Source organism: Poecilia mexicana, unplaced genomic scaffold, assembly GCF_051168715.1.
Source record: "Poecilia mexicana isolate PSO_F unplaced genomic scaffold, ASM5116871v1 scaffold_3, whole genome shotgun sequence".
In the NCBI taxonomy this organism is placed as follows: domain Eukaryota; kingdom Metazoa; phylum Chordata; class Actinopteri; order Cyprinodontiformes; family Poeciliidae; genus Poecilia; species Poecilia mexicana.
In genome coordinates, this window is record NW_028263372.1 from 13,434,474 (window position 1) to 13,443,914 (window position 9,441).

Below are 9,441 nucleotides of genomic sequence, written 5' to 3' on the forward strand. Positions count from 1 at the left end.
ACAGATGCCAGAGATTTAATCTTCTTTCAGATGATCACCGCCCGTTTTGACAACATTGCTGTCCGAGCCACTTTACCAATAGTGTCCAATCTGACCAAAGGCTTCGCATGCAGAAGGGACAATACGTTTGTCAGGGTGGTTGTGAAAAGAAAGGTTTGGATGACAAGAGGCTAAGAACAAAAGTTTGTGATTTTCGTTATGCAACTGCAACAATGAGAGCCAATTTCGGCCCGATCATGCAACGTCCTTTAGACTTAGAAGAGCTCCAGAGTCACTGACCTGCATGCTGGAGGTCATGACCTAAGGAAGCCATTAAAACTATATCATGTTATGATATAGTTCTGATCCAAATTTTCCCAAACCAAACTACATTTATGTGATTTTATGAAGCGTGCTCCGCAGTAAAGTTTGATTGATAGCCATATTTTGAAAGGAAAACACACTAAATGAATGTATTTCACTGAATCTATTGCTTTTATCTCCTTATTTGGAACACGTTTTGTCATGACTTCAGACAGGACGGAGATGCTGTGGAAAGAAGCAAGATAAGGATTTTTCTGCCTGAACTGCAGACATCAGAATGGCTGGAAGCTTCTTTTAGATCATGTGTGGGTATGTGCTGGTGGGGATGGGGGTGGCGTTAAGCTCTATCCTGTGCACCCAGGGTTTTTGGATCTGTGTCGATGTGTTTTTGCCCTGAATGATAATGCTGCCTGTTGGAAAGACTAGGGCTTGTTGTGCAACATCTTGGCGCTCAGCTCTTCCCTCCTTTTCGTGCCATCCTCTCTCCCCTCCTTCGCTCTCTGTCCCTGCTTCTCTTTCTCCTTCCAGCTACCCTTCCCTCACTCTTTTTCTTTTTTGCGCTGTCTGAGGCCGTAGATGTGCCTTAGCAGCACAAAGAGACAGTGTTTGGAGAGGGTGGGAATAGCTAGAAGGAGCTCATCTGCTCAGTGTGGCGCCCATTACGTATTGATCTGGACTTCTGGGCAGGGCGGCGAGGGCAAGTTTATGTTGGTAGCTAAATAGATAAAAGACGAAAACCGCAGGAGGATGCCGGATGTGCATTTGCCTCAGTGTGCTTGCTATCATTTTGTCTCAGTGATGTGCGAGGTTGTTTGCCGGACGACTGCAGAGTTGAGGTTGAAGTTTTGGATGGAGTCCGCAAAATCTGCCTGCTGGTGCATGTGGCCGTCTATGAGGCTTTTGATCTGATGGGGGGGATTAATTTGCTCCAGCGCTAATGCAGAAAGGAGCAAACTTCACGTTACTAGTCGGCGTCTGATCAAGGCTACGTTCGCTTAAGCATAACAAAGGGAGAGGGAAGCATTTACAAGTGCACCACTTTGTCTGATCCATGGGACATAATTAGATCTTTGGTATATTCCTCACTCATTAGTAAATAGGGTTTTTTTTCTGATTTGTACAGTTACATACAAAAAAAGGTTGTTTTTTTGAGGTGAAGGATTATTGCTTTGGCTAAAAAAATTTGCTGTAAGCTGTTTATCTTTATTAAGGCGTGCTGCTCACTCAGCCAATTTATTTGACTGAAGGTGTTGTCATATTAAAAGCTCTTTATGGGTGTTTTCGTGCTTTCCCATGCGCAGGTCCTTACAGGTGATGACTGTCCGTTGCCTAGCTGCGTGAATCTCCTCGTTATCCCTCAAGGCAGGGCGTGTCTGTTGGTGCTTCTTTTGGATGTGTGTCTGGGAATATGCAATTTCCCAATGATAAAGTCCCGTAATGGTAGGGTAGGTTGTAGTCATAAAGCAATCGGGATAATCTACCGGTTTACCAGCAAAGCTCTCAGAACACCCACACTGTAAATGGTCTGAGTGGGTTTCACTCGAGGGTTGAGAAAGACCTAAAAAAAAATAATAAAAAAATAAAGGAAGAGAGGGTTTTATATCTCGATAAAAGCAGATTAATGGTTGCGGTGTTATCTTCTAGATACTGCGTTGTGATAATCCTAAATCAGGTGGACACATGATATCTCTCACCACAAGCGTCGGACTCTGCGAGGCGTTTCAGAGTCCCAGCCTAAGTGTGAGCTTGATAGGCTTGCTGCAACTTGCTCTGCTCGCCCAGCTCTTCTCCAAAGCCTACACTTTCATCACACACAAACACATTCACACATCTTGGTGAGCAGATTAAATCTGACAGATAAGCACCTTTCCCTTGCAGGTGCTGGAGCAGGTTCTGCGAATCTTTAAAGAAGCACATTGGACAGATATTAATCTCGCTCTCCCCCCTCTGCGCTTTGCATCACTCCCTCGCTTTGTCTGTTGGCTCTTTTTGTTCGGGCCGGTATACATCATTGCTTAATATGTTGCAGCAGAATGTTAAATGATTTAAATCCTGACCAAATAACATTGTCAGTATGAGTTTCCCCATCTTGTTGGCTAAACGGTAGACTAACAAAGATGCACCGATTTGGGTTTTTCTAGCCAATACTTGTTTCTGCCAATTTGCTTTTTAAACAGTTCACTCTGTCTTCTAAGGACAAAAACCAAAACATATGTGTCAGGTTTCAGAGCTAGGAGATTTGAATCCAACAAAGATGAAAGAATCACAAAACCATCCTCATGTATGTATGAAAGCACATTTCCCAATCCTTAATCTGATTTTTTTTTCCAACAAAAAAGAGTGAATCAAAAGAGACCAAAACTAGATGTAGTTCGTACGATGCTGGTTACTATTAGAGAGACAAATGGTTTCATCAGTAATTTTTTTTTTGAGTTGATCATCAGTCTGATAAATTCAGGGGAAAACTGATAAAATCTACTCTGAGGTGAATTGACTGGTGCATCTGTAGTTTTTCCAGTCATGTTTCCTGCAGGATGCGGTGTGTTTCTACGCCTCACGTGTGTGAGAGATTTCTTCTCAAGTGAAAGCAGGGACATTTAAGCTCCTTTGAGATGATGCGTAAAGAAGAGGAGGTGGTGGAGGGCGTCTGTGTTTATTGCGAAACAATGGAGAAAAGCAAGCGTCTCACTTGCTTACTTGAATGCCCCTAGTTAAGAGACACGGGAGTCGTTTGAACGGCGGGATCAGGCTGGGCTGACAGCAGTGGAGGGGCTTATAAACTGTCATGCAATTAAAATGACGTTTGTTTTAAAAAAGGGCAAAACCTGATTTGAAATCCGACTTTAACTCTTCTATCCCGTTAGCTTGATTCTCCAACGAGGATTTCTGAAAACTGTTTCTAGAAAGTTGTCTGCCACGGATAAAACACTTACTGCTAATGACGGCTCAATAGAACTCCGTTTAAAGAAACCTCTGCCGCACTACGTCATAAAATGTTACCATCTATTTAAACAACGTTGAACATTGTCTTTTCCAGTTACTGATATTAAAATCAAAACAACCTCAATGTGAGATTTATGTGTCCCAGTTTTCTCTGCCTCGCTGTTTTTATCTCAAAGGAACTGATTGCAGCCGCTCATTTACAGGGAAGTGAGAAATGTGAACGCCAGCAGCGCTATTTTCTCTTATTAGTTTGCTTTGTTTAGTTTATCAACCATTCATTTGCCTGAGTTAACTCATGAAAACCCAGGCGGTGCAGTTTCTTTTCTCTCCGCGCTTCCAGTCCCTGCAGTTCAACAATCTCCCGTCTTCTCACCGCCGCAGTCTTTAAAGTCACTTTTGAAAGCAATGACTGCCATTAACCAGCTGTCAGCGTAAGGTGGATTAGATTGTGATGGGGTATTTTTTATTTATTTTTTTTCCCCATGGCTGTGGATGCTGTACTGCAGAAGTGTCAGAACTTTCTTCAATCCAGCTTAAAGGACTTTGGGCTTCTCCTTCCCTGTCATTTACTTCTACTTCCAAATAACCCATTTCCTGAACACTCAAATGTTAATGCATCTGAAAGAACGAGCGTTCTTGTTTAAGCTCACAGAGAATCTCTCTTACTGTCACTGTGGCATATAAAAGTAATTGTGGGTTTTCTCCTCTGGGCTTCTGAGGAAAAAGGACAGGAAGAGGAGCAGATAGTCTGGATGACTTTTAGTGTAATCATTGTCATTTTCTCTTGAAGAGATGTGGTGGATGGAGCCGTAAAGTAGAGATGTGGCACTGACTGTTTCCCTTGAATGCGCTTTTTGTGGCTTGCGGGCCTTTATTCTTCTATTTTCGTGTTTCGTGTTTGCAAGAGAGGCAGATCTTAATCTAAACCTTTTAATGTAGACAGCCACTTTCATCTGGCTCCATTTAAATGAGCGACCTTGCTGTGTTCCACTTATTCTTAATGAAGGGATGTGCTTTTATTTTTTTTTCATTTTTACATTGCGTCTGCTCTGATGTCCTTTGGGAGACGGGAAAGTACGCACTTGTCCGCGCAGAAACGTCCGCATGACAACACGCACCCATGCTATTTGTCCAGGAACGGTCGTTGCTGGTAATGAGACTAAGTGTGGCGAAGGCGGACAGACAAATGAATGAAACGGCTACAGAATCACTGGCTCTGTTTGATTTGCCTCCACTAATTCAAATAGACCATCTGATAAATTGAGAGGATGGGATGTACATCAGAATAGCAAGAGGCGTCTCTTTGTTGTTCCCCATTCACAAGCAAATCACACCCCAACCCCCGCGAGAACACCCAGAGGGGAGAATGTTTCCTTATGCGTGTGTTCGTCTCCGTGTGCGTGTGTGTGTGTGTGTGAGAGAGAGAGAGAGAGAGAGAGAGAGAGAGAGAGAGAGAGAAAGAATGAGCCCGGTTGCTAAGAGGTGCGAGTTTTCGGGAGGTCCTGTTGAAAGCAAATGAAGGAGTACTTGTGTCAACATTCTGACGGCAATGATGAGCCACAAAGCCCCCTGGCCAAGCAGCCGAATGGCTCCAACACCAGGCTGTAAGAGAGCAGGGGGTGCTCTCTCTCTCACGGCGCCCTTACATTCACCGTGTCCTACATCATTGGCTCATTATCGATCTCACAGGCCGCTCTGCCTTTCCTGCTCTCTTTGAATAGGCTTGCAAATTTTGTAAGAGAAATTGGGGCGGGGAGTTTCAAACATTAGAAACTCAAATGCTTGTACTGTAAAAGAATAAATGCCGAGTTAGTTTGCATGCTATTTTTGAAAACGGCTTGACTTTGAGGTCGCTTCCTGTGAAGACGCCGTGCCTTCCCTCTCAGCATGCAAAAAAAAAATAAAATAAAATAAAAATAAAAAATTGGTATGCTCTTCAGGAACGTCGGCAAATTTTTAACAGCAAACTTAATCGTCTGCCATAAGCTTTCCATATATATTTTTAAAGGATTTGGCAACTACAAGAAGTAACGTATTCTTCCACTGTCTCCAAGTATCTGAAGAAGATCGTCTGGGTCAGAATTTACCCAAGATATCGATCCTGTTGAGGTGCATTTTGATTGTGCAACTTGTTCCATTTTACTGTTGTTGTTTCTTTCTCACAGTTTCTCAAAGTTCTTACTTAAAGTGAGTCACTCCTCCCATAGCAGGAATCTTTGACAGTGTTTTGGTTAGTACCTGAATGTGAAAGAGCTAGAATAAAACAATAACCAATAATTCTGTCAGCAATAACATTTTATTACCTATATAAAGTCACAAAGTCCACATGAAGGTGAACAATGACAAACATTATGGGGATTTTTGCTGATGCGGACTGTTTTTACGAAGACGGAGATGAGACGGTTCTGGTTAACATGGATTTGCAGCAGTGACATGCGGTCAGATGGAAGAATAGTAATAAAATCATTTATATTTTATTACTATATAATAAAATATTATTATATAGTAATATATAAAGTACTATAAAGTACTGGCTTTGTACTTTATAGTACAAACCCTGTGGTTTGTACTATAAAGTACCTATTTTTTACTTAGCTTAACCAATTCTGATTATTTTTTCTTCAAAATTGCTGGATTTTCGCATTTTCCTACGGAGCCCCCCAGGGGACATGGGGAATTTTTTTTCTTTTGCGTTCCCTCGCAAAACTTTTGCGTTCCCTCGCAATACTTTTGCGTTCCCTCGCAAAAGGTTTTGCGTTCCCTCGCAATACTTTTGCGTTCCCTCGCAATAATCTACTGATCAGTTCATGCGGCATAATTGATATTATAAGCCTTTTTTACGGTGGAAGCCGTACTTTCTGCTTTAATACAAGCTTATAAGGTTTTTCCATGGACTATTGAGTTATTATCGCGGGGTAATAAGTCATCTGATTGTGTCTCTGTTGTGTTCGTGTCTGAATGGAGGGCAAAAAACTGATTGAAAATCGATTTATTTACTGCATGTTTATGTCTGTTAAAGCTCAGATGGAACGGCACAGAAAGCAGCCCTCCATTCAGACACGAACACAACAGAGACACAATCAGATGACTTATTACCCCGCGATAATAACTCAATAGTCCATGGAAAAACCTTATAAGCTTGTATTAAAGCAGAAAGTACGGCTTCCACCGTAAAAAAGGCTTATAATATCAATTATGCCGCATGAACTGATCAGTAGATTATTGCGAGGGAACGCAAAAGTTTTGCGAGGGAACGCAAAACCTTTTGCGAGGGAACGCAAAAGTTTTGCGAGGGAACGCAAAAGTTTTGCGAGGGAACGCAAAAGAAAAAAAATTCCCCATGTCCCCTGGGGGGCTCCGTATTTTCCCATTCAAATGCTCAGAAGAGAAGCCGGTGAGGCAGCAGTGAGCTGAGCCTCACCTGGGATTGCTCAACCTCTCGCTAACTGCACTGGCTGCCATTCTATGAGAGCAAGTTCGTCCTGTATGTACGCCGGTAATAAAAATAGCTAAAAAACATTTAATATATGGACTGATTTTCCATAATTTAGCTTGTGTATATAATGTACAGTGTTTTTTTTTTTTGTTTTTTTGTCACCAACTGTGTTTGTATGGTGTTTTGTGTGCGGAGGAGCGATCAGAAACGGCAGAGAACAGACTCTAGGTGAGGCAGGCAGTTCTCTTGCCTCATCGCTGGGGGCGCTCATGATCCCAGATATTGTGACTCCACAACTGCAGAGTAAGACACAGTGAGCTAGCCATGGAGCTAGCCATACAGTAAATAAGTAAAGTACAGCGATTTGTTTTCTCTCCTCCGACGTCAACATGAAAGACTACATTTCTACACTTAAACAGTTTTCTAAAGTGGATTTTCATTTGAAGCAGGAGATAATAAATAAAGGAAGACCAACACCGGAGCTGAAGTTTTGCTTCGAGACAGTGATGATACTTAAACGGAGTAGAAAAGACATGCCGAGGATAGACTTGGCTTTGGATGAACGGATATTTTTGTGCAGAATTAGCGGTGCATGGATTTCATTGATAAGTAAAGGTAAGACAGCAATAAGTTGCTTTTGTTTTGTTTTTTTTAATGAAATGTGCGTTTTGTGGGCTACAGTTTGTATGTCTAAATAATTCAGTAAAGTAGAAGCGGTAGCTAATCTACCACAGCAATTATTTGTTAAGAAAACATTAAGCCTAAAACGTACTACAACAACATACTGAATGTTCTGTTCTGTGTGCACATTTCTTGAATGTTTTTTTTGGTGTTAAATCCTAAAACATGAAGCGGCATTGTTGTCAGTTGCTATGGCAACGAGTCTGCGTGCAGCGTGGAGAATACCTCTTTCCCTTAGCTGTGGATCATAGCACGAAATCAATACCTACATTTCAAAGTTTCACTGAGTTAACGCGTCTATGGATGACATGTGAAAGATTAGTCTGTTTGCCCCCAGCGTTGTAGGCCTACGCGAAATTCCCATACAACATGCATGGTGTCTATATACGTCGTAAGTCGGTGCCTCACCAGCAATGAACCTCACCGCACGTCACTGATTTGCAGAGATTTTATAGTCAAAATTTTTACCATGTGAAGCTGAATTATGATGACTGCAAGGTCAAAATAAATTTAAGACATTCACAGAGTTACCTAGATAGCGTTTTTCATAGAAGCTGTTTTAACTTTGGAAAAGTTTAAATTGTTCCAAGTTACATGTTTGTTTTTGTCAACTTCAGCTGCATAGGTCTTAAATAACCAGCTGCTGGTGTCAGATATCTGTGGAAACCCCGAGAAAAAAAGTCATATAAAACAAAAACAACCTGTCGTAAATCTGGATTCAGTCAATCAAAGCTTTATTAACGGGTTCAGTTCAATGATTACACATATCAAAGAGAAACAAACTAAAAAGAAAACAGATTGTTAGCAGGTGTTGATATTGAAGCAGACCGGGCACGCTGCATATGCACAACCATTTAGTGACATGTCCAGCCTAATTTAATACAAACGTGATAAGGTAGCATGTTCCTTCTGTTTATGAAGGGATTCTTGTTTGGTTTCAGAGCATAATTGCTGTAAAGAATTCAGAATCCAGGCGGTAAGTCAAGAATCAGGTTGCTGTAATTCCGACTGTCATTTTCATTCAAACCTTTGCACAGACTATACAGTCACTCTGTATCAGTTTCACTGTCAATTGCTGTGAAATTATTATTATCGGTTATAATTTAATTGCTGAAAATCATGTCGTTCCATTTTCATCCGGGGAGTATTTTTATTTTTTTTCCTTCGTCCTCATTATGCTCTCCAACAACCATAATGAGGAAGACAGAGAAACAAAAGTCTTGGCATCTATTAGTTTACATAAATGACACTGGCAGTAAAAGTCCAGACAACAAATAGTTCAAGAGAGGATTTAAGGGAGGGTTTAAGGTTAGTTAATTTTTGGCGGAAATTTCAGGGAAGCAAACTGGAGATCTACCTTTAGATTTAGTCTTAATCACCACAACATTAAGTAGTCTCTCGTTTTAAAATAAAAAAATGTTCTTAAGTTATGAGGTGTTTTAAATATTTCAGGTTTTCTATAAGTATAATTATTTCACAGAGCACACTAACCTGCTCTCAACATTTTGGAGATTTTGTTTCAACAATAGATGTGTTCACCTCTGAGTGGTGAAGCTTACTGCTCCACACTGAAGGAAAATACGAACGATACTCCTGTGCGATTTATCTTCTACACCACATTTGCATCCACTCGTCAGAAAAAGCCTTTTGTTTTTGACTAATATCATAGCAGTTATCTTGGATAGGGCTTTAAGTTTTGTGTGATTTTTAAGGTGTACACAGATTTTGATTCTTTCTTTGACACAAAAGTAAACATAGTTATAAAATCTGTGTGAGTGTTGGAGGGTTGCGAGAAATGAGACTTCATTCAGTGTCTCCTCAGTACGGCAGCACTTTACTCCTGTGTGTCAGATCACTTATGAACAATTACATGCAGATGTTTGAATTGATGCAGATATGTCTGTGTACTAAATGTCGGTGTGTATAAATATATTCTTAGATAAGTAAGTTAACGAGGACAGTTGGATAATTTTCAATTCACTCAGTGTGGATGCATGGAAAAATAATCATCATTCACTCATCTTGCTCTTTTTTTTATGACTGTTCAGAGGTCTTCTTATTAACTCTGTAAAATCATG